The sequence below is a fragment of the Diceros bicornis genome, chromosome 5 (assembly GCF_020826845.1).
Source record: "Diceros bicornis minor isolate mBicDic1 chromosome 5, mDicBic1.mat.cur, whole genome shotgun sequence".
Lineage (NCBI taxonomy): Eukaryota > Metazoa > Chordata > Mammalia > Perissodactyla > Rhinocerotidae > Diceros > Diceros bicornis.
The window spans coordinates 57,194,883-57,218,055 of record NC_080744.1 but is presented as its reverse complement, the minus strand read 5'-3'; the positions used below and the strand labels follow the sequence as shown (position 1 = coordinate 57,218,055).

At 40.2% G+C, this 23,173-nt stretch overlaps 1 protein-coding gene across 6 annotated transcripts in view; it reads right to left on the bottom strand.

The window, feature by feature from the left end:
• TLN2 (talin 2) overlaps positions 1 to 23,173 on the bottom strand; it is a 419,612-nt gene that overhangs the window by 217,645 nt on the left and 178,794 nt on the right. Inside the window, exon 4 of one of the 6 annotated variants that reach the window (XM_058541740.1) lies at positions 818 to 868. The exons of the other annotated variants lie outside the window; for them this stretch is intronic. The gene's annotated coding sequence lies outside the window, so the exon portion shown is untranslated. The remainder of the gene's footprint in view (positions 1 to 817; positions 869 to 23,173) is intronic. 6 annotated transcript variants of the gene reach the window in all.

Sequence of the window (23,173 nt, the reverse complement as noted above, 5' to 3'; positions counted from 1 at the left end):
TTCCTCCAGTATCCATTCCCATCTGCCCACTCAGATCTCTGCAGTCGCCAGCAAAATGACATCACCAGAGCGCAGTGTGAGAGCTGGGCTGGTGACACGGAAGCCCAGATTGGCTGGATTTGAAAGAGAATCATTCTTTAAAAAGACAGGTGGCTCCATTTAAAATTCCTCCCTGCCCATCAGCTTCAGCCCACGCTCTCCCCACAACCCCCAAAACATATGCTGTGGGAGTTCCTGTCCTCTCGCTGCCCTTGCCAGGACACAGGAGCCTAGCCGTTCCCAGCAGCTGCTGGCTTCCTCCTGGCTCTCCAGCACCACTGCATTCTAACGGAAGGGATGCTGAAACCTCTAAGCCCAGTTCATGGCAAAAGACATTTCCTCATACTCCTTGCCCTAATCAGAGATATGCCCTCTTACCTTTAATTCAATTATATGGATGAATAATTAGGTGGTCTCTGATAGTGAAAAATCCTCAGCTTACACTGCAGGCACAAAAGACTGACCATATCCCAGTGTAGGGGACGCTGCTACAGGCCAGCATTTTGAAAGGTTCCAGTTGTGATCAGGATGACTCCAACTTGGAAGAGCTCTCCTAACGGGTTCATTTAGGCATGAGTAACCAGAAAAGTAGGTCAGGGACCCGAGTCACAGTCTGAAGGCAGATATGCCATTTGCTAATGAAGCGCTAAGCCTCACAGTTCTGTGTGGTTTGCAAGATGCAAGAAATGACATTTGTGGAGGGGTCCTTCTGCTATTGCCCCCAACAATGCCCCCAACATCAGCCTTGATAACCAACCAGCACAATGACAATACATACCTCTTCATCTTCCAGTTATCCCAAAAGCCCAACAACACTCCCCTGAGGCGGCTGGAAAATAAAAAGCAACTCAGATGTTATTGGTACAAATAGCTTTCAGGTCACCATGCTCCAGCAGTCCAAGGCAACAGTCTCTGATTAAGATGGGCTTGATCTGTCTTTGTCTCATTGTTTTTTCCTGTTTGGTCAGTAGATGTCATATTAACGTGCTATTTTTAGTCTTTAAACTTACCTTAAAAAAAATGTCTTCTCGCCTTTACTCCCATCATATGCTTATGTACATAATCTTACACGCATATACCCCACACACTTTTGACACAATAGGCAGAACTGCTGAGGGATTAAGGCAGCACTCTGGTGCTTTAAGACAACCTGACAAAGCAGCAGAGGAAAACTGTCAAAGCTTATCCATTTCTTTGGTCTGCTTTTCCCTCTTAACTGTGATATTTTCTCTCCTCTCTACCCCTCAAAGAGAAAAATCTTACGCCTTTCAACAGCCCAATTTCTGAAACAAAGCTACAAAACAGCACACTCATCCATCCTATCTCATTTGAGACATTCCCACTTCAAGCTCTCCCTGGGTCAAAACACTCCACCCTTCCTGTAGGGGTCACAGAAAGGAGGATTTGCTCAGAAAGGCAGAGATGGCTGACTCTACCAGGTGAGAAGCAAGGAACCTCCTGCAGTGTCACAAAAACTTTTAAATACATCGGAAAAGTAATATTGCAAGCCATCTAAGACCAAGTTTTTCAAACTTGGGAATAAATATGGAATTATGTAACCATATGCAAAGAGCATGCAAAGTTGCAGGTCAGACAGTGTGTCTTCCTGGATCGAGTTACACTGGCCATTTAAAACCAACACCAATATATTATTTCTGAGTGGATTACAAAATTCCCATGCAGCTCTCTTATAAAATCATTTGGAGCCAGGCCCTTAAGGTACATCCGCAGGCCCCTATTGAGGTATCAGATCCCTCATTCTCCTCTGTAGTTAGGGAAACAGTGGAAATTCTGGATCTCAGCCACAATCTAGTTAACAGTAAAGGAAAAATTACAATAATATTCCAAGGAAAGAACCAACTAAGGGCAGAACTCACATTAGTGATGAATATGATGGGTCACTCTTCAATGGAATAACAAATAAACAAAAAATCTTTCTAAACTTTAAGTCCATATGCCCTTCCTTCATATTTTACTTTCTTACCAGACTTATTCTCATTCCCAAATGAAACACATGAACCCAAAAGAAAAAGCAAAAACTAAAGGTTCTACATCAAGTAAAAACCTACCTAATGATGACCCTCAACTTGCTAAAAAAGCAAAGGATTAGAGGAAAATGTATATTCTGAATTTTTGTCCACATTAGTATTAACAGTAACCCCAGAGCTGACTGTCTACACCAAATGGTGATCTTGGTGTTGGCACAGATTAGCTATGGTTTAAAATCAAGGTAAGATACATTTACATTCTCTTAACAACACAACCAGCAAAAGCTCATTCATAAATTTATACTTGATTTTGATAACTGGAACCATCACTAGATCACTAGGTGGACTGTATAAGAGACGCTACCTTTTCCTTTGATTTATGAGCTATGAGATTTTCAACGAAAGTAGACAAATGATTTTCCACAAGTGTTCAAACCAATACCCCCCTTCATGCTGAGTCACGGAGAATCTAGAAAATAATTCTATAGTGCTATACTACTTACCTACACTCACCTGGTTTGGGATACCCTGTCTCAAAAAGCTTTGCTTTCATTGGTACGATAATGTTTAATTCTTTTCCACTCCAGCACAGGTTTATCAGCAGAGGGCTTGGTTAAAATCTACTGCCCAGTCACTCCATATGGATATTAAGTAAAGCAAATCCACTTAGTGATTGTGCCATGAGAGGGGAGGCCATACTGATCATCTTGATTAGCCCTATCAGCTGAAGTAAGAAAGACTGACTGGCGCTCAGGGCCAGCTGTGCAGGGTACACAGGCAGAGACAATGGGCAACATCAAGAGCCTCTGTGCGATTGGTCTGGGCAGTGATGGATGCTACGTGGACAGCTTATGGGGTTATTAAGGATATAGAACTGGCCCAAGGGAAACCCAAACTCCATCTCCTTTTATTAAGATAAAGTTGGATTGTCCATGATACAGTACAGGACTAAGAAGGCTTTTGCCTCTTTTATCACTGACATAGGCAAAAAAAGAAAAATCAATTTACATAGTAAATAAAAAAAGAAAACTCAGTGAGTGTATGTATAAGATGATTACAAAACACTACTTGTTTGCGTTGTAAGTGAAAAACAGAATATATAAAATTCTTCAGTAAATACAAAAGCTATTTAATTCTACACTATTATATATATGTTATATATAATTATGTTATATGTTAATTAAGAATTACATTGTTTAAGGGAAGAAAGGGGAGCCATGGCTTTCTCCGCACCCCCTTTGCACATATCAAGGGGCACAGGCTTAGTACATAAGGGAATGACAGATCACACATCGACCCTCGACCTACAGGCTGGACTGAATGGAGACCGGAAGCTGGGTACTCCCCATCCCTCTGGACCAGAAAGAATCCCTCCAAAGTTGCAATTAAATGGTTGAAATCAGAAACAAATTCTCCTACACTTACAGACACATGCATACTCATTCACTCACACCCCTTCCCATTTTTTTCCTTATGTGCCCCCAAAAAAGTCTCTACAATTTACTTAATTATACAACCTAGAGTAAATCATTTTGACTTTCTGATCCTCAGTTTCCAAATTAAGACTAATAATCATTTCCACATTAAGAACACCAATGCCTACAAATCATAGGAACACCCTGCAGACTAAATTAAATCGAGTAAGTAATGCCTGATCGAGTTCACATTCAAAGATGTTACTGCCCTGCCCTTTGCTCCCCTCACACTCCAGTGCTTAATACCTTCAGAATTAACAAGAAAAGCCCAGCTCACATGCAGCACCTCTCAGGAAGGATGGTAGCATGTGTTCTTCTGGATACCAGCAAGGTTTTCCTGAATGTGCACGTATGACATCTAAAACTAGCAAAGCGATTCTCTATTACAAATTGATTTTATGTGCTGAGCGCATCTGTGTCGGGAAGCCCCCTTGAAAGAATTAGCTAGAAATTCTGTGTGGCGAAATCTCCAGATTTTGCCATTCTTTTTGAGCACCTGATAATGGAAACACGGGGTTCTGTTCTATTGAGCCAATTCCTCTGTGGTCAGGGAGATCTTCACAGCAAATGAGAGGGCTCCTGTTCCAAGAAATCTAGCCAAAGATCATGTTGAAATGCAAGACTGCCCGATCTCAGTGACATTTCTCAACCATCTAAGTAGCTGCACCCCCGCTTCAGGTGAACACATCACTGCTGCAGAATTGAATTTCACAGGATGGGGAGCTGAACTACCTCAATTTATGCTTCCAATGCACATTTGAGAATATGGGGCTGGGGACACACAGAAAGGCTGAATCAGTATCACCAAGATACTGCATTTTTCTCTCTACTGACCAAAAGAGTCATTTTCCCTTTTAAAGATACGGTTTTCCTTGCTCTCAGTAACTGCATATCGACTTCCTTTCTCCTCATACTAATAGTGTGGGGCAGCATTGTGCCCCAAATGCCATGCTTCCCACTGAACATTGAAAAGGACACTGCTGCACAGTATTATCATCTTGCATCCTTCACAGTTTTCAACTTGTTTGCTGACACTCTACCCTAAGTCGTTGAGCACCGATAACGCGAACAAATCAATACTTAAGAGAGACAATCAATTTCTTAAGTCTCAGGTGCTACATGAAGCAGGTTTAAGGAATTTGAAAATTCACTTTGATGGAACAACCAAAACAAAAGGCATCTCTCCTCACAGACTACTTCCAAAAGTTAAGATTAAAAAGACCATGGAAGCTTCTTCAAGAGGTACAGGATTCTGGTAAATTGCCTTTTATAATATATTGACCAAATTAAAATGGAAGGAGCACCAGACACAGGAGCTTCTTGCATATGAAACATTTTAGTGCATTGATTATAAACACTGCAGTTTAAAACCTTGCTAAACTCAGAGCACCTTTAGCTGAAGGTCAGTAAGAGGTTGACCTTCAATCTCCATTTTGTATTGGTTGTTATATCAGTTCCCTAGAGCTGACATAAAAAATTACCACACAATGGCTGTCTGAAAACAACAGGAATCTATTCTCTCATAGCTATAGAAGCCAGAAGTCGAGAATCAAGTTGCCGGTGGGTCACTCTCTCCCCTGAAGACTCTAAGGGAGAATCGGTCCTTGACTGTTTGAGCTTCCTTTGGGCTCCGTTTTCAGATGGCATTCTTCTGTGCGCCTCTCTGTGTCCTCTCCTCTTCATATAAGGACACCAGTCACTGGATTAATCCAGTATGAGCTCATCTCCATCCTTAAGTAATTGCATCTGCAAAGACTATTTCCAAATAAGGTCACATTCTGTGGTTTCAGGTAGACGTGAATTTGGAGGCAACACTATTCAAACCACTACAGTTATTAATGAAAAGTCAAGCTGAACTCTTATGGCAAGAATTACCTTGCTATAAAAATAATACCTTTTGTAGAAATATGAAAATACAGATTACATACATAGCCATCATAACTGGATAATGGGACACATGAGTGACCTCATCTAAGGAGATAAACTGAAGATGAGCTAAGAAAAGCCACAATTATGAATAAGCCCACGCCAACAGCTTCCCCATTTTTCTCTCACCATTCTCTAAAGGAATAGAGCTGTGTTATCAGAGCCAAACATGGAAATTAAATGACATTTTTCAGGAAAAATATGCAGCACTACCTCCCTCCCCACACTTCCAATCCAAGAAAGATTTGTAGACAACACAGACTACATTTTTACCTAGATTCATTGTTATGCTCAGTTAAAAACCAAACATTTCAGCATCCAGGCAACATAACTTAATCCAAACTGAGAAAACACAGCATAGTATAGGTCGCAGCTAGAAATGCTACTTTGCTTTTCCAAGATATTCTGCAAAAATTAAGAGCACAACTGTTCAATCCTCTAAACTAGTTTATAGGCTGTGAGTTTAATTTGCAGGGTTAATAGCAACTCCAGAAGAAGAGCCATTTGAACAACTCATGTTTTCTACCAGAACCTTTCTTGTGTACACATAAAGCTGGGAAAGGTTTTCAACATCTTGAGCACAATATTTCACTCTAAAATCTAACCTATCAGACGAAACAAACCAGAAAGCTTCAGAAAACTGTTACACATCCGCAAGTTCTCTAGGCTTGAGGAACGACCACCTTCATAATAACAAAGTGGTTCCAAGAGGGAGACCGCTGAATGTTAACTCCCCAGCTTGCTGCACTGTTGTTCCTCCAGTGGGTGGAGGGAGATGTGGGCTCCCTCAACACATTAGTCATGAGAAGCAGCACACAGCCAGTACCCCAGGCTTCACTGGAACTCTATGCCTCCATGAGAACCTCCCCATAATGCACACAGAAGTGTTTTAACATACAACCAGTTCACAATGGTGACATTCAAGCCCTCAGACCAGGAGCTCCTAGTGAGGCTTCTGTCAACACGAGGGGTCCATGGTCTAGGTCATCAACTTACAGTTAACAGGCGCCTGTGTCCACCGGCCTGCCTTTCTGTCCTGGGGGAAGTGGGGAAGACTGGGGAGTGGGAAGAGAAGAAAGAAAGAAAAGTTTTCAAGTCTTGTACCAGAAAATAGTCAGCGAAGTTCAACAGAGGCCTATGAGAGTATCTCAATACAATGTGGATGAAGGAATAGGGGAAAACTTTCAAGTTAAATTTCAAATCCAATGTAACTCTAAAAATGTTTCCTAAGGTCTTGGACAACTATGACCCACTTCGCTATTATGGAAGGAGCAAAATGCATATCTAAATAATCGCCTGAGACCATCAGCTTGGATAACTCACCTCCTTCAACATTCTCCTTTCTTTTCAGAAAGGACTTCTCATCTGGAAGACTACAAACTCTGTTTCCAGTCTCATACTTCAAATGCTATAGAGTATGGTTCCCCTCGACAGTAGAAAGTGTAAATTCCTTTACATCTTCAGCACTAAAATCTCTCTCCTCCTCTACACATTTCATTTAGAAGTTCCAGAAAACCAAAATGAACAGAAATCCCAGTGGAGAGCCATTCAGTGTGACAGACACTTCAAACAGGCAGTTCAGCAGTCAGAGGCACAAGGTGGCAGCCGGGGCTGTGACCATGTCAGGAGGCCTGTCTGATTCAGGTGTGACAGTCAACACAGGGCTGCTTGCAGAGGCATGACAAAGGGGAGAGAGTGGCTGGGGCATCCCCGCTTCTGTTATAGTTGTTTTTTTTCTTTCTTCAAGTCTGCTAATAGCTTTTTATAAATACGCACTCCATGGTAAGTGGGTACCTCCGCATATTAGACAGGAAGGTAAAATGTCAATATCACTTAGCCAGGGCCAACTCAGAAGCCAAAACCAGGAGTGACCACCAAGAGGAGTCCAAGGGATGGCTCCAGAGGACCATGCCAAGAATGGGCTTCAAGTCACTGCGATCATCTTCAGGCAGACCCTCCGGACTCACTGGTAACAGAGGTGGCAAACAGACTTGTCCTGGCTAACTTCTGACTTCTGCTCAGACACATTTCAGCTGCTGTACAATTTTCTCCAAATGCAGAAAGTAGACAGTCTGAAAATAAAGCAGCTGATCACGCTCCTGATAATGCCTGTGCACTGTGATTTTTAAACTGACAGTCCAAACAATCTGAGCCCCAAGAAGCCTTATATTCAACTCCAAACCCCAATGGGGACATTTTACGGGCATGTGGCACTGCACAGCCATTTCTCCTTTTCTAAGCAGATAGAAATCCTGCCTGAAGACGCACACTCAGGTGACACTTCTACCCTGCCAGAGCCAGTCCAGATGGCAAGGATCACACAGCTCCTAGGAACACATCATCTCTGTGATGCTCTTCTGAAAAATTATTATTCATCAAGTGCTTTCTAAGAAAATAAGATTAATGAGACAACTCAGACCAGATGAAAAAGCAATAGCAAAAAGCACCTTGTTTAGTAAAGGTTGAGTACAATGATGTTAAGAATCAAGGAGACAAATGTTCAGGCGAGATAGCAAAGGCCCTCAAACTCACATGAGATTCCCCGTGAAATTACTCACAGAAGATGAAAACTGGGGAGAAACCTGCAACATCACTAGAAGCCTGGGCTACAACCTATCCAGAAATAGTTATTTTGGAAGAAAATATATTGAAAGTAGTAAGGAATATTGCAGAAAAGGGAAACTTGCTCATCAGACAGTAAAACCACAATAAAGCTGAAATAATTACATCCTCATGGTGGTATGGGAAAAACAGATAAATGAAATAGACACGATATCTAGTGCATATACAGTGTTCAGACGTGATAAAAGTTTCATCAAAACTCCATAGGGAAATGAAAGAATATTCAAAAAGTGGTGCTACACAAATTGTTTATCTTAAAAAAAAATTTAGATCACACTTCATACTATACACCACAATAACATTTATATGAATTAAAAGAATTAGATTTTAAAACTAAAAGCATAAAACACAAGATTTATGCAATTTACTTCAGTTAGACTGGAAAAGGTTTTTCTCAGTAAAAACAATGCAAGAGAAGAAATCACAAAGAGATCTCACAATATAACAAGTAAAAACATTGTAAAATAAAGTCAGAAGATAAGTGATGAGCTTTGAAAATACATCTACAGAATATGCCAAAAAGTTACGATCTACCGGAGAGATACTAGCTAGAGCTGACCAAAAAACAAAACAAAACAAAAACAAAAAAATCAGGAAGAAAACAAACCAAATATCCAATACAAAATGGTTCAAGAATAGTAAAATTTTCACAAAAGAACAAATACAAATGGCAAGGAAATGAAAAAACAGTTCATCCTCAATAACACCCTTAAAATACAAATCCATACAACATCCTCTATCATGTTAGCAACTACCAGAACACTTGTTGAATTGGCAAGAAATACAGTGAAATACACACTTCCCTCCATAAGATGTACAGTTTTTTTGACAGCCAAATGGCAATATTCTTCAAGGGCCTTAAATATGGTCACATTCTTTAGACTGATAACTTTATTTCTAGGAGTTTAGGGGAGATAATTAGAGATAAACAAAAGTATTTAGGTTTGAAGATATTCATCATGCTTTTTCCATAAGCAGGATACAAAATAATATAAGCTACACACACATATGCATGTGCACATGAAAGACTAAAAGAAAATCCACCTACATGTTAATAGTGAATTTTATCATCTTTGAATTCTGGCTGCATAAATGATTTATAGTTTGCTGTGGTTTGATTTCCTACAACCTGCACACACAGTAGACAGTCTCATAATCAACCTCTTCTTAACAACTTGCCAAATTAAAAGCAACAGTTCAATGGGCGAGCTATACCCACCATTGAGTGGTATGCCTACTAGAGTCTGTTGCTTCTTAAACCCATTCAAGCCAGTTGTATTACTGGGTATTTACATAGTTAAATATCACACGGACCACAGAAATACAAGGACAAAAAGAGAGAATTGCCGTTTGAACAAAAACTCAGAATACTTTGATAAATTGCTGGGGAAAAAAAAAAAAAAAAACTCCTGCCAAGTTAGGTGAGGGCCAGACAATTGTCAATGAATTAGAAGAATTTTTTTTATTATAGAGAGTCTGTACTCACATTACTCCTCAAATATCTTTTGAATTCACCACTCTACTTTAAAGAGCCCAAAACCAGAAATTATAGACCCAGAGCATGGGAGTGGTTCACGGTGGAAAGATGTTGCAGAACTCCAATTAAAGTCATATTCACAGAAGTTTGTTACAGACTTGTATGTATTTTAAATCAAAATTTAAATGTGTATGTTTTAGGTTAAAACTTTTTATTTATTTTTTTTATTTTTATTAATTTATTTATTTTGAGGAAGATTGGCCCTGAGCTGTTGCCAATCTTCCTCTTTTCTTCTTTTTTCCCCCCAAAGCCCCCCGTACACAGTTGTATATCCTAGTTTTAGGTCCCTCTAGTTTGCTACGTGGGACACTGCCTCAGCATGGCTTGATGAGCAGTGAGTAGGTCCGCGCCCAGGATTTGAACTGGTGAACCCCAAGCCACCGAAGTGGAACACGCGAACTTAACCACTGCGCCACCGGGCCAGCCCCTAGGTTAAAACTTTTTATGGTCCTCAATTTTAATTGAATTTTTTTTGAAAAATTAATTACAAGTCTAATTAAACTAATTTTGACAAACTAATTTTAAGTCTGGTCATGTCCAATAAGAAGGCTTCCTTTGCATTCCTTTTACAATGGAGGAGGAAATGTTCTTTTGAGCAGAAAGGTGGTAGGGTATTGGGGTGGGGTGAAGGAAAGGGAAGAAAGAGTGAGGAAAATTAGGAAGAGAGGTTATTTAGATTTCCAAGCAGCAAGATTCAAAGTCTGTGTAAAAAATTTTAGAATATTCAGATGCTGTAATGGCTTATTATACGGTCAATGCAATAACACAAATATCTCTACCTGCCACACAGAACTTGATAAAAAGACAGAAAAGTCAATTCAAATTTTCTTGGACATATTGTTCCAAAAAATTCTAATAAAGCACTATGAACTCCAAAATAAAACAAAATTGCTAAAAAACAATTTAGCAAATGTTCATTTAAGCTAGTCAATGAAGGCCATGCTATAGCAGCAGAGTGAATGTACTGGTTTTTTGAGACAGTAGATCTGACTTTTTTAAAAAACACTTTTATTAAGGTATAATTGACAGACAATAAAATACACATACTAAAAGTATACAAATTTTAAATATGTATATTCCTGTGAAACCATGACAATCAAGATAATGAACATATCCATTACTCCCAAAAGTTTTCCTATACCCTTTTGTAATCCCTCCCTCCTAATTCTCACTCCCACTATCCTGAGGCAACAACCAATCTGTTTCCTGTCACTATACATTAGTTTGCATTTTCAAAGAATTTTACATAAAAGAAATCTTTCTCTGGCTTTGTTCACTCCGAGTAATTATTTTGAGAGTCACCCATGTTGCTGCATATACCAATAGTTCATTTGTTTTTAATGCTGAGTCTTATTCCCTGGAAGGGATACAGCATAATTTATTAATCCTTTCATATATGGATGGACATTTGACTAGTTTCCAATGGGGGGCTATTATAAATAAAGCTCATAGTAACAGGTGCATGTATCTACTGTCCTGCCTGTGACTTCTGTGTAGAACTCTTTGTAAGGACATAGCCTACATTTCTCTTGAATAAATACCAAGGAGTAGAATGTCTGGGACATATGATAAGTATTATGTTTATTCAAAAAGTGATGCTGGGCAAATTGCTTATGTGAAAAAAATTAAGTTACATCATGATTCATACTATATACCATAATGAGATTTATATGAATTGAAAGAGTTAGATATTAAAAATAAAACTGTAAGAAACAAAAAGTTGAAGAAACTGCCCAGCTATTTTCCAAAAAGGTTGTATCATTTTACATTCATACCAGCAATGGGCATGTGTTCCATTTGCTCCGTGTCAGCTGTATGTATGTTCTGTAGGACACAGGATCCCTTCTCTATGCAATACACACTATATACAGCTTTGCCTACTTTAAAGGAATTACAGTGTAAAGTGACCATTCTAAATAACCACGAAGGTGAATTTTTAATTCCTGCCCTTTCCTTGTCACATAAATTATAACAAAAAGGAGCAAAGTACATTGATAAGAACAACGTACACTTATTGAGTGTTTACCATAGACTTGATTCTATGTATTCAATCTTGCAAATACCCTACAACAATCCTATGAAGGTAAACCCATTTTATAAGTGAAGAAACTGAGAGAAAGAGAGGACAAATAAATTACCCGCAGTCACAGAACCAATGAGTGGCAGAGCATTATCCCAATTCAGAAGTCTGAGCCTCAAGTTTTAGCTCTTAACTACTACCTGTATCCCCTGCTACCATCTACATATTCCTGAATACTGCTTATTTCTCTTACAAAGCTATGAATAATCCCTAATATAGTCCCACATCACTTAACAACAGGGATACGCTCTGAGAAACGTGTCATTAGGTGACTTCGTCATTGTGCCAACATCATGGAGTGTACTTACACAAACCTAGATGGCATAGCCTACTACACACCTAGGCTATATGGTACTAATCTTATGGGACGGCTGTCATATATTTGGTCCCTTGTTGACCAAAACATCTTGATTCAGCATATAACTGTAGTTCTTTTCAAGTTCTACCTCAGAGACAACTGATTTCAACACTTTAAGAGATTGGGTAGTAAGCCCTGGAATACCATTTTGAGCTAAAGAGAGCAAGTGCTGAATTCTTACAACACCAACATTTGTACATAATATAAAGTCATCACAGCAGTGACAGAATGGATATTGATTAATTCAGTCCAGCAGACGTCACCTATTAAGTGCAAAAATTGGTCCTAAGCAGTGAGGAGATATTATTTCAAAGAACATGGCTTACTTTTAACAGAGTGCTTTTCTGGTGGAAAGAAGAAAGAAAAAGATCTCCCTAGGAGGCAGACTCATTATCCATTGTCCCTCAGACCACTGCGGTGTTACAAACCCAGTCCAGTTACTAAAGGCCTTGCCATCAAGACCCAGGACTGGACGATAACCAGATCAGCAACACGTTGTATTTTAAAAACTTCTTGCCATCTGCTGCCATCATTGTAAAGGGTAAAAACAGAGGGTAGTCGTGCAGCCCCTTCTTTGTCTAAGGAGAGCCTAAGCGTCCAATAGGGACTGAGGACAGTGGTCGCACTAAGGAGAAGGCAAGGAAAACACTTCCTAGCAGCAGCAGACCGTGGCAACGACTGTGCTATACAGAATATTGATTCATAATCAGAAAAAAGAGGAAATGTTGGAAAAATAATCAGCATCTCCCCAGCATTGACAAAAGGGAAGGAAATGGTTCTACCAGCTAGATTTTATGTCCAGGTAGAGGGGTCATGGAGTGAGAGAGGATTTTCAATGACAAATCAACAGATATTTAACACCCGCTGGGTGCACCACACTGTGCTGGGGGCTGGGGGGCGGGATGTGGTGGTTAGATACAAATGAAGAGTAGGAAACAAGATCTCTACCTCAATTTGGAGTTTATCATCAAGTTGGGGAAGGGGCCTACGTTCCAGAAATGACTATGACACACTCTGTGCCAGATCCATAGTTATTCACCACCACCATTTTTGCTAATGTTGACTACAGCCATTACGCCAAGTCCTCCCCAAATGCTGCCTTATTTAATCCTCCCCAAAATCATGTGAGGCAGGCACTGCTCATCTCCATTTTACAGATTATTAAGCAGATTGGGACAAGTTCCACGACTTGCTCCTAACCATGTAGCTAGTAAGGGGCAGAGCTGGGAATCCAGTGCATCTCTGTTCAACTCCAAAGCTGAGGCTTAGCTACTAGGTTAGAAGAGCTCTCCAGAGCCTTCACAAACTCTTCCAAGAATGATTCCTCTGGTTAGTAAGGGCCTGGAAGGCTTCCTGTAGGAAGGAGAGATATGGCAGAGAAACTGAAGGAAAGAGTAAGAGCACTGTAAGACAAGGAAAGGCCTTAAGACACAGGCTGGGCAACCACGTGGCGGGACGTGGTCAAATCAAGTCACGAATGTTCACCAGTCACTTCCTATGCCAGGCTTTGGCAACACGGTTATGAATAAGTCAGACACAGTCTCTGCCTTCCAGGGACTCACTGTCTACTGAGGGAGGCAGCCACCTCCCTCAGAGTGGGTATCCCAGGCAGGGACATACTCCTGAGGGTCTGGCACAAATGGTGACCCCCACCATTCACGTCTGAGCCTAAAAAAGAACAGTGGGTGTTTCTGTTTACCAGGTGGCACGCGCTGCCATAAGTCAATAGCATCAAGTCAGTTTTCAATTCCTGGGACCCATCAGCTTTGAAATTTTAATTTTTTCTTAAATTGGATGATACTTGCATTATTTCATATTATGAGGGAAAAAAAGGAGGCTTTATAAATATTTTAATATCAACCTATCAAATTGGTATATAGAATATAAATGTGATCATAAGATGTAATCGCACCCTTAAAATTCAGCCTTAAAGGCATTAGGTGGGACAGAACAAGGTAGGTGCCAGAAACGGGGGAGGGAGGCAGGGGCGGTGCCCGGGTGGCTCAGAACAGGGAAAAACTAGAAGAAACTCCATAGCGTTAAATTGGAATTTAAAGAATGGGTGTGAGTTCATGATTTTCAAGATAGGTAGGCAGACAGACACGCCGACAGATGTAAACACAAAGATGAAGTAGTAGTAATGTGTATATATATATAGATATACAATCCTCGTTATTTATGGAGGATAAAGATAAATATGGAAAGATTCCATATTTCCAAACTCACCTATTCACTAAAATTTACTTGTAACCCCAAACTTAATACTTCTAGCATTTTCCTGGTTATCCATGGACATGTGCAGTGGCGAAAACGTGGAGTCACCCGGCACACGTTCCCAGCTGAAGTACAAGAAGGCAATGTTCTGTCTTCTCATTTCAGCTCTCAGACTATAAACAAGTGTCCTTTTTGTGGTCTATTTAGCACCATCTTTTCAAATTTTTGTGCTTTCTTTGTGATTTCACTGTTTAAAATGTCCCCAAGTATAGTGCTGAAGTGCTGTCTAGTGTTCCTAAGCACAAAGGCTGCCATGGGCCTTATGGAGAAAATGTATATGATTGATAAGCTTCATTCAGGCAGGAGTTAAGTACTGTTGGCCATGAGTTCAATGTTAATGAATCAACAATATATATTAAATGTTGTCTTTGAATAGAAATGCAAATCAAACAAGGTTATGTACTGATTAGTTAACAAAATTGTTGTGACCAGAGTCTGGCAGAAACCTAACCCTGTATTTCCCCAAGGAGCAATGCTTCGGTATTCACTAATTCAGTGTTCACTCTAACTTTACAGAACATAATTACCGTGAACAACAAGAATCTAATATATTTCCTAGCTCTGAAGACTGAGAAGGCCTGGGACGAATGAGACCCCAATAGCAAAGAGCACACTTAGCACCCAGATTTTGGCTTCATATGACCTTTTTCTAATAAAAGCTACCAGGGCTCCATGGCGAAAGGGCTGATTCTAGGGCTGGGGAAGGAGAAGTATAAGAGGAGCCTGGCACATCTTCTTGTGTCAGAAAGTAAAGGATTGATCAAATAATGATGGAGATGTGTCAAAAGGACACAGGAAGCAGTTTGAAAGGGCTTCCAGTAGCCACATCAAGAACAATTTGAACATCAAAATGATAGTAACACATTATAGCTTGCTGAATAAAATAGGAAAACATGAGTCCATACCAATATAAATAAATGAATAAATAAATCAAATGAAAGTTTGATAAGGAATGGAATAGCTACATAGTTTCAAAGTACTTCCCTACAAAATAGTTATTTATTAGAAGGCAGAAAAAATAACCTTTACAGAGGTGAAATCTGGCAGATACCACCTCAGTCACATGATGAGGTAAACACCATCAGTAACAGGACCCATCTAGATTGGGCACCACATGACAGCACGCAACAACACAGCATCATTTCTGTGACATTCTTGCCAAAGATGCAAAACTTGAATTTAATCATGAGGCAACAAGACACAAGCCAAATTGAGGGATATGCTGCCAAGTAACTGGCAGCATCTTCAAAAGGGTCAAGGTCATGAAAGCCAAGTGAATACTTGCCAGTCATTGCCTGTCTCCACAGCACTGGACAACAGTGGCCACTCTAGTAAGCTCCCCCCATCACTCTGACCTCCTCCTTCTCAGTCTCCCTTTCTTGCTTAAACTTCATGGTCCTTGAGTTCTTTCCCAGTCCCTCTTCTCCTCCAACTCCACACTCTTGCCTGGTGGATCTCATCTGCTCTCAGGACTTGCATTTGTCAGATTTGCAGATAAAGGCCAGACCTCTCTCCTGTGCTCCTCAGCCAAGTCTACACCATATCTCCCCAAGGTCTTTCACAAGCATATAAAATGCATCTCATTTAAAAATGAATTCATCACTTCTCCCCTACCCCTCTCCCAAACTTGTTCCCCTTCCTGCTTTCCTGATCTCAATGATACCAACATCCACCCAGTCACCAAAGCCAGAAATGGGAGAATCATCCTGGATGAGATCTTCTCCTGCACTCCCACATCCCATCACCCAAGTCCTGACAAATTCAACTCCTAAATATCTCTCAAATCTGTCCTTTTCTCCCATTCTAGGATACCATCAACTCCTGCTCAAATTACTGCAACAGCTTCCCAACTGTGCTCCCCACTTCTATCCTTATTGCGCTTGACTACACACTCCATATCTCAGTCAGTGGTCTTCCCTAAAGTTCACATCTGACTAGATTCCACTCAGCTTAAACCTCTTTAATGGATCCCACTGTTCTTAGGAAAAAGTCTAAACCTCTTACTAGATTTCTTATCAACTCTAACTCTCTAAAATATTTTCCATGTCCATCTTGCTGACAACAATGCTTCCAACATCCAGCAGAATGCCCGGCACTTTGTTTCAATAAACGTCTGCTGAACGACAGAATTAGTCAGTTAGATGGGAGGAGGGTAGGCCACCTTAACACAAACTCAAATCTTCAAATATACAGAAGTATTAAACACGTGATTCATATCCTTAGCAAAGGCTTAACAAAAATGTCAGACAGGGTTTATATAAAATTATCAGCAGTGCAAGGGCAAGGTCCCTGAGAGTAGACATTAAAGAGGAAGAAGGGAAACATACTTGCTCACAGTCAAGCAGGCAGTGGTTCTCGCTGTAGCATGCCACAGCATGACTCAATTCCACTGTAGTTAATGTGTGAGGCCCACTGCCCATGGTGTGCTGATAGTAGATTCATAAAGAGATGGGCAGTGGGCCTACCCAGGGACACACACAGAGAGCAGGGGCCAGGGGCAGTCAGGTCTGCTCTACACAGGGGTCAAATAAACCCTAAGGAATGAAGACCAAACTACAGGTAAAAATCAAATAAGGAACATTCCTAGAAACTCAGTTGGCACATGATGGTATGAAAGGATCTTTTTGAACCTTTTATTTATTATTCCTTACATTTTCCCTAAAGCTCCACCAAGATATGGCCATTCTGGAGGTTTGTTGAAGAATAGAGGCCAATATGCTCCCAACTACTCTCACCCACTCTCCTTTAGGTACTGCTGGGAAGTCAAAGGAGAGCTGGAGCCAAGAAAAAACATGCAAAGGCAACAGAATTAAGGCCATTTTAGCTTAAAAACCATCACTGAAATGGAATCAGTAATCTAATTAAGAAGGAGGGGTGGTGCAGGCGAGCCGCCATCAGCCTTTCAAGCCTCAGAAGAAGCTCTTGATGTCTGGATGACAAATAAAAAGCTACCACGACTTCCGTGACCTCATGACGGCTCTGAGGCCTATTAAGCATTAAAAGAGACCTTTTCCTTGGAGTAAAGAGAAAGTCTAAGAGGAATCCAAGGGTGCTTGAAGGGCAGGAGAAAGCCCACAAGCACACAGAGAAAGCAACATCCAAGGGACACAGGACCACAGGTGAGAAAAACACTGCTGTGAAGAAACACAAGCAGCCTAACCACATGGAAAACTCATCACGGGATGAGAAAAGAGCAGAGGACATCCTAAGTCACTATGGTGATGATGGTGATGTCACCACACCAACAGCTGCAGCCCACCATGGAGCACTGGCTATGTGCCAGGCTGTGTTGAACATTGTCTTACAACAAATACTATGAGGAGGGTACTATTAACTCCATTCCACACAGCAGAAGACATAGGTACAAAAAGGTAAATTTTGCCAAAATTTGTAAGTGTAGGAAGTGGTGGGATTAAGACTTAAACCCTGGGGCCGGCCCCGTGGCTTAGCGGTTGAGTGCGAGCGCTCCGCTACTGGCGGCCTGGGTTCAGATCCCAGGCGCGCACCGAGGCACCGCTTCTCCCGCCATGCTGAGGCCGCGTCCCACATACAGCAACTAGAAGGATGTGCAACTATGACATACAACTATCTACTGGGGCTTTGGGGAAAAAAAGGAGGAGGACTGGCAATAGATGTTAGCTCAGAGCCAGTCTTCCTGAGCAAAAAGAGGAGGATTGGCACGGATGTTAGCTCAGGGCTGATCTTCCTCACAAAAAAAAAAAAAAAAAAAAGACTTAAACCCAGGCCTGCCTAATTTCAAAATCAATGACCCTCTGTTTGAAATACCATTTCTAGTTACTTGTGAGAGACTGTTCACATCCAGAAGGAAAAACGGAATGTCCACTTAAATACTCATAGAAGAATCTACTAGTGAGGACGTTAGACGGCAATACTGTGGGGTGAAGAAACTCTTTATCACTTACCTCACGCTTGGGTTAGCACAATAAATGCTCAATTAACGGATGATCAGGACAATATTTTGACCTACCATCGCGGGAAAAATGAAATATGTTCTCTAGGCCTGGATTCTATGCATCACTGAACTTTTTACCGCTAAACCACAGGTGTTCCTTTCCTAGTAGCACTCAGGATAATTCCAACCTAAAAAAAGATCTTTTTGAAATGGCAAATGTTGCCTTGCTAGCTTCTCTAAGTCATCAGTAACACTATTAAGTAATACCAGTTAACTAGTAACACTGGTGTAACAGTTATATCAGTTACTATCACCACTATACAAGTGTATCAAAATGTATCAAAGGAAGGAAAATTCTGCTGTTCTGTCCTACAAAGCCTGGGTGTGGTGGCATCCGAAGAGGCATTTACTGGAATTGGAAACTCTGGCAAACACAGGGGACTGGCTCACTCGTAGCATGGAGAGGCTGGAGAACTAAACATTATATATTGTCCACACTCCTTTGCTGCTATGGTGCCCAATATAACTTAGACTTTACCAACCACACGGGTTCATGGGGACTTTGATTTGGAACTGAGTCACAGGGCAAACAGGCAGAGTGCAAGGGCATCCACAAGAAGCAAGGTCTCCTGGCAGAGAAGGCATATCGCGGGAGCTAGCAGCTCAAGTACTGGGTTCTCGATTCAACAGCTTCCCACAGCAGCTTTCCTGATTCTAGTAGGAGAAAAAGGTTCTAGGGGAAGGTGGTGTCCTAGAGGCTCAGCCTAGAGCTGACTCCTCTGAACCTTCCAAGGATTCTGGAAGCACTCACCCCCTGGATTAAATCTACTTCAGCTTTAACTCCCTAGAGTAGATTTTGTGTCTAATATAGGAAACGCGAGCAATAACGAGAAGCTCATCACTTTTACTAGTTTATTAGACGCATAAAATATTAGGTATAAAATATTTAGCCACAAAGGATAAAGAAACAAACTCAATTTATTTTAATTATATTTTGGAATAATATCATTTGGGCTAGGGCAATTCATATAAACTATAGTACCACACAATTTTATAAACCTAAACCTACACTGTAGTTCACCTCATTCATACACATGAGATAACTTGACCTACTTTCTAATATATTCAGATCCTTCTTGTCTGTATTAATCTGCAATGACATTTTAAAAGTTGCTCTAATAATTTCCATTATATGAAAATGCATTTTTCATTTATATCATCTTTGATTTTCCTCTCACAAACAAAATACTGTTTTCTCAACAGTTAGCTGGCAAATGTCGTAGGAAACAAGATGTACATGACAGCTGATACAAAAGGTTCACCAATGAATGGGGTTCAGTATTGGGTTTCTTGACAGGGGATGACGGTGGAGGGAGGAGGAGGAGGCAAAGAAGGAGACAGTTTTGCCCTCAGTCCACACAATGTGGGATGACGGGTTTGGGTCTCTCTTTGTATATAACCTGTGGAAAATTACAGAGCATAAATTTAATAAATAAATATAAATTCCATATCAAATAATATAATGAGGTCCACACTTTCTCAATAGTTCTCCTATCTCAGGTAATAAAGAAAAAAGAGAAGAAACCCACTTCCACAGACACTTTCCAATTGCATCCACACTGTGACTATCTATAGCCTCCTGAACAACCTGGGCTCCTTTCCTCTGACAAAGCCCTTTTTAATCCACTGTTGATAACCCTTTTGAGCAGGTCCTTCCTGTGCTCAAGAAATTTCTATGGTTCCCCAATGCCCAGAGCAGAGGTTGGGAAATTATGCCCTATAAAGTAAGTTAAATGGATTAGAAATAAACAAAAAGAAATATATTTCATGATACATGAAAATTATATGAAATTCAAATTTCAGTGTCCATAAATCCAGTTTTATTGGGACATAGCCACACTCATCTATTTATGAATTGTCTATGGCTGCCTGTTGCATTCCAACAGTATAGTAGAGTAGTTGTAACAGAGATGGTAGCCTAAAATATTTACAATCTGGTACTTCATCCAAGAAGACTGCTAACTTCTGGTCTGCAGTATAAAATCCATAGCCCTTGGCCTGATAATGCAGGTCACGGAAACCTGGATCTAACCAACCTTCCTAAGCCTTATTTTCTTCCACTTGAGGACATAATGTCTACTTCACTGAGATGCTCTTCTCCATTTCTCCTAAACATAACTCCCTCTCCCCTTCCTGCTCTGAAGCTCTATTCAATCCCAACAGCTTATAGACATCCTTCTCTCTCTTCATAAAAGAAATCATATCATATGTACATTTAACTTCCATGAGGTTAAAAAAGGAAACTGATTTTAAGAGTGCCCAAGGCTACTCTCCACAGCACTATCTGTAATAGTAAAAGATTGAAAATATCCAAACATCCATCCATAGGGCAGGTTAAGTAAATTAGAGCAAATCCACACAATAGAGGACGAAGCAGCTGTGTGAAGGGGCAAGGATTATTTCTATGCACCACTATGGAACAAGAGCCAGAACAGATTAAGTGAAAAAGTAAGGTGGAGAAAAATGTGTACAGCATAGTATTGTTTACGGAAGAAAGGAAGAAGATGTAAATATGAAAGCTCGCATACATTTGGTTGTATATTTAAAAAGTGGTGCAAGGATAAGCTTTATTTTTTTTCATTTGCTGGCTATGCAGAGGGAGGAAATAGGATGAGGAGGGGACTAGGGTAACGGCCAACACCTCTGAATATGCCTTATGTTATAGATGAGACTTTGAAACCTTGACAATATTGTGCAAAATTATTTAAATTAAAAATTGAGGGGGCCAGCCCCGTGGCTTAGCAGTTAAGTGCGTGTGCTCCGCTACTGGCGGCCCGGGTTCAGATCCAGGCGCGCGACACACCACTTATCTGGCAATGCTGTGGCGGCATCCCACATACAGAAACTAGAAGGATGTGCAGCTATGACATACAACTATCTACTGGGGCTTTGGGGAGAAAAAAGGAAAAAAAAAGGGGGGAGGAGGATTGGCAATAGATGTTAGCTCAGGGCCGATCTTCCTCAGCAAAAAAAAAAAAAAGGAGGAGGATTGGCATGGATGTTAATTCAGGGCTGATCTTCCTCACACAAAAAAAAAAATTGAAAAAAGGAATCTCTAAAAACAGATAAAATGAAACCAATGAACCTGACTATCTATCCAGTTGGTGGCACAATCACAGAGAAGAACTATTCCAAATACCTTTAAAACACAGACTGTTGTGTATGTAGCATGAGATATGAAAAAAAATATGACTATCATTGAGGATTCTGGCCATGGACGAAAAATATATAAAGTTGATGAAGCTGAGTAAAAACCCTAAATACCTGAATTTCACTCGGAAGTATCAGTATGAATAATCTGTTTTATCTTTTTATATATGCATACAAACACACATATATACACATAATACATGCATATTCCCTCGTTTTGTCCGCTGTAAGATCCAGAAACAATGATGTATCCAGTGGCAATAAACATGCCTAGCTTTTACACTGTGCCTTCTAAGTACTCGACAGAACCAAGGCTCCTTGGAGAAGTGGTGGATCCAATTCTGGAGCAAGAAATGGATAAGACAAGCCTGTAAATTTTGGCACACCAGAAAGTATACAAAAATACAAAAAATACAGGAGTCATGTCAAAAGGACTTGGGAGCCAACTTGAATTAGTTTCCACTGGCCAAATACGGGCCAATTGGAACATCAATAAGAAAACTGAATCAAAACATATCAATTACATTTGCACTGAAAATTGCAAAAATCAACCATAAAAATAAAACCTTAGTGATAACTTTTGGAGGATGCAACTAGGGAATCAACTCATTGTTGCAAAACTAAAGGGAAAGTATCAAGCATTTATCCTGACTTTCCTTTATGACCCTCAGTAAACTAACTGATGAGATTAAGTTTCTCTCTATATAAGAACTCTCTTACATAAACAAGGACAGAATGATAGAACTAGAACATCACTATTTTACAATCACTAATGAAGTAAATGATAAAAATGTTATTAATGACCAGTATCACAGAAAGAGAAATCACCAGCAACTATGTATTTCTTTGAGAATACACGGCCCACCTATGAGGTAGTCTGGCCAAAAAAACCTAAAAAACAAAAACTCAGAGCTGAATCCAGTCGAAACTCAAGATGTAACTAACAAATCATAGAAAACACAAGGAACAGAGGAACATGTTAAACAGTACCATATGGAAGCAATCATCAGAATTCAGACTTGGGGAAACTCCACAGCACAGTTTCTCAACCTTGGCACTACTGACATTTTGGGCCAGAAAATTCTTGTTGTTGGGGGCTGTCCTGTGCATCGCAGGATGTTTAGCAGCAACCCTGGCCTCTACCCAATAGACGCCAGTAGCACCTCCCAGTTGTGGCGACCAAAAATGTCTCCAGACATTGCAAAACGTCCCGATATAGGGAAAGGAGACCATCCCCATTTGAGAATCTCTGCTCTAAAGAACAAACAACGCAGTTTCTTCAACAAACAATCCGCAAGGGGGGAGAAGCATGGAGGGCAAACCTATAGATTTAAAAAGAATTAGAGACCTATCAACTGTAATGTACAAACCTTATTTGGATCCCAATTCAAAGAAATTAAAAAAATTATAAGACAATTGAAGACATTTGAACATTAATGTGATACTTAATGATATTAAGGAAGTATTAGTAATTTTGTTTTTGGTGTGATAAGTATCATAGATATGCTTTTTTTAAAGTCCTATCTTTTAGAGACATATACTGAAATATGGACCGAGGAAAAAATAAAACAGCAAAGATGAGCTTCAAAATAATGGATGGCTAAGAAGTAATCATCATTGAACCCGGGTGTTGGGCACATAGTTCACCAAACAATTATCCTCACTTTTGAATATGTTCAAAAGTTTCCATAATAAAAAGTCATGAATAAATCAATCTGGCAGGCAGTTCCACTCGCATTCCTCTCAGTGTA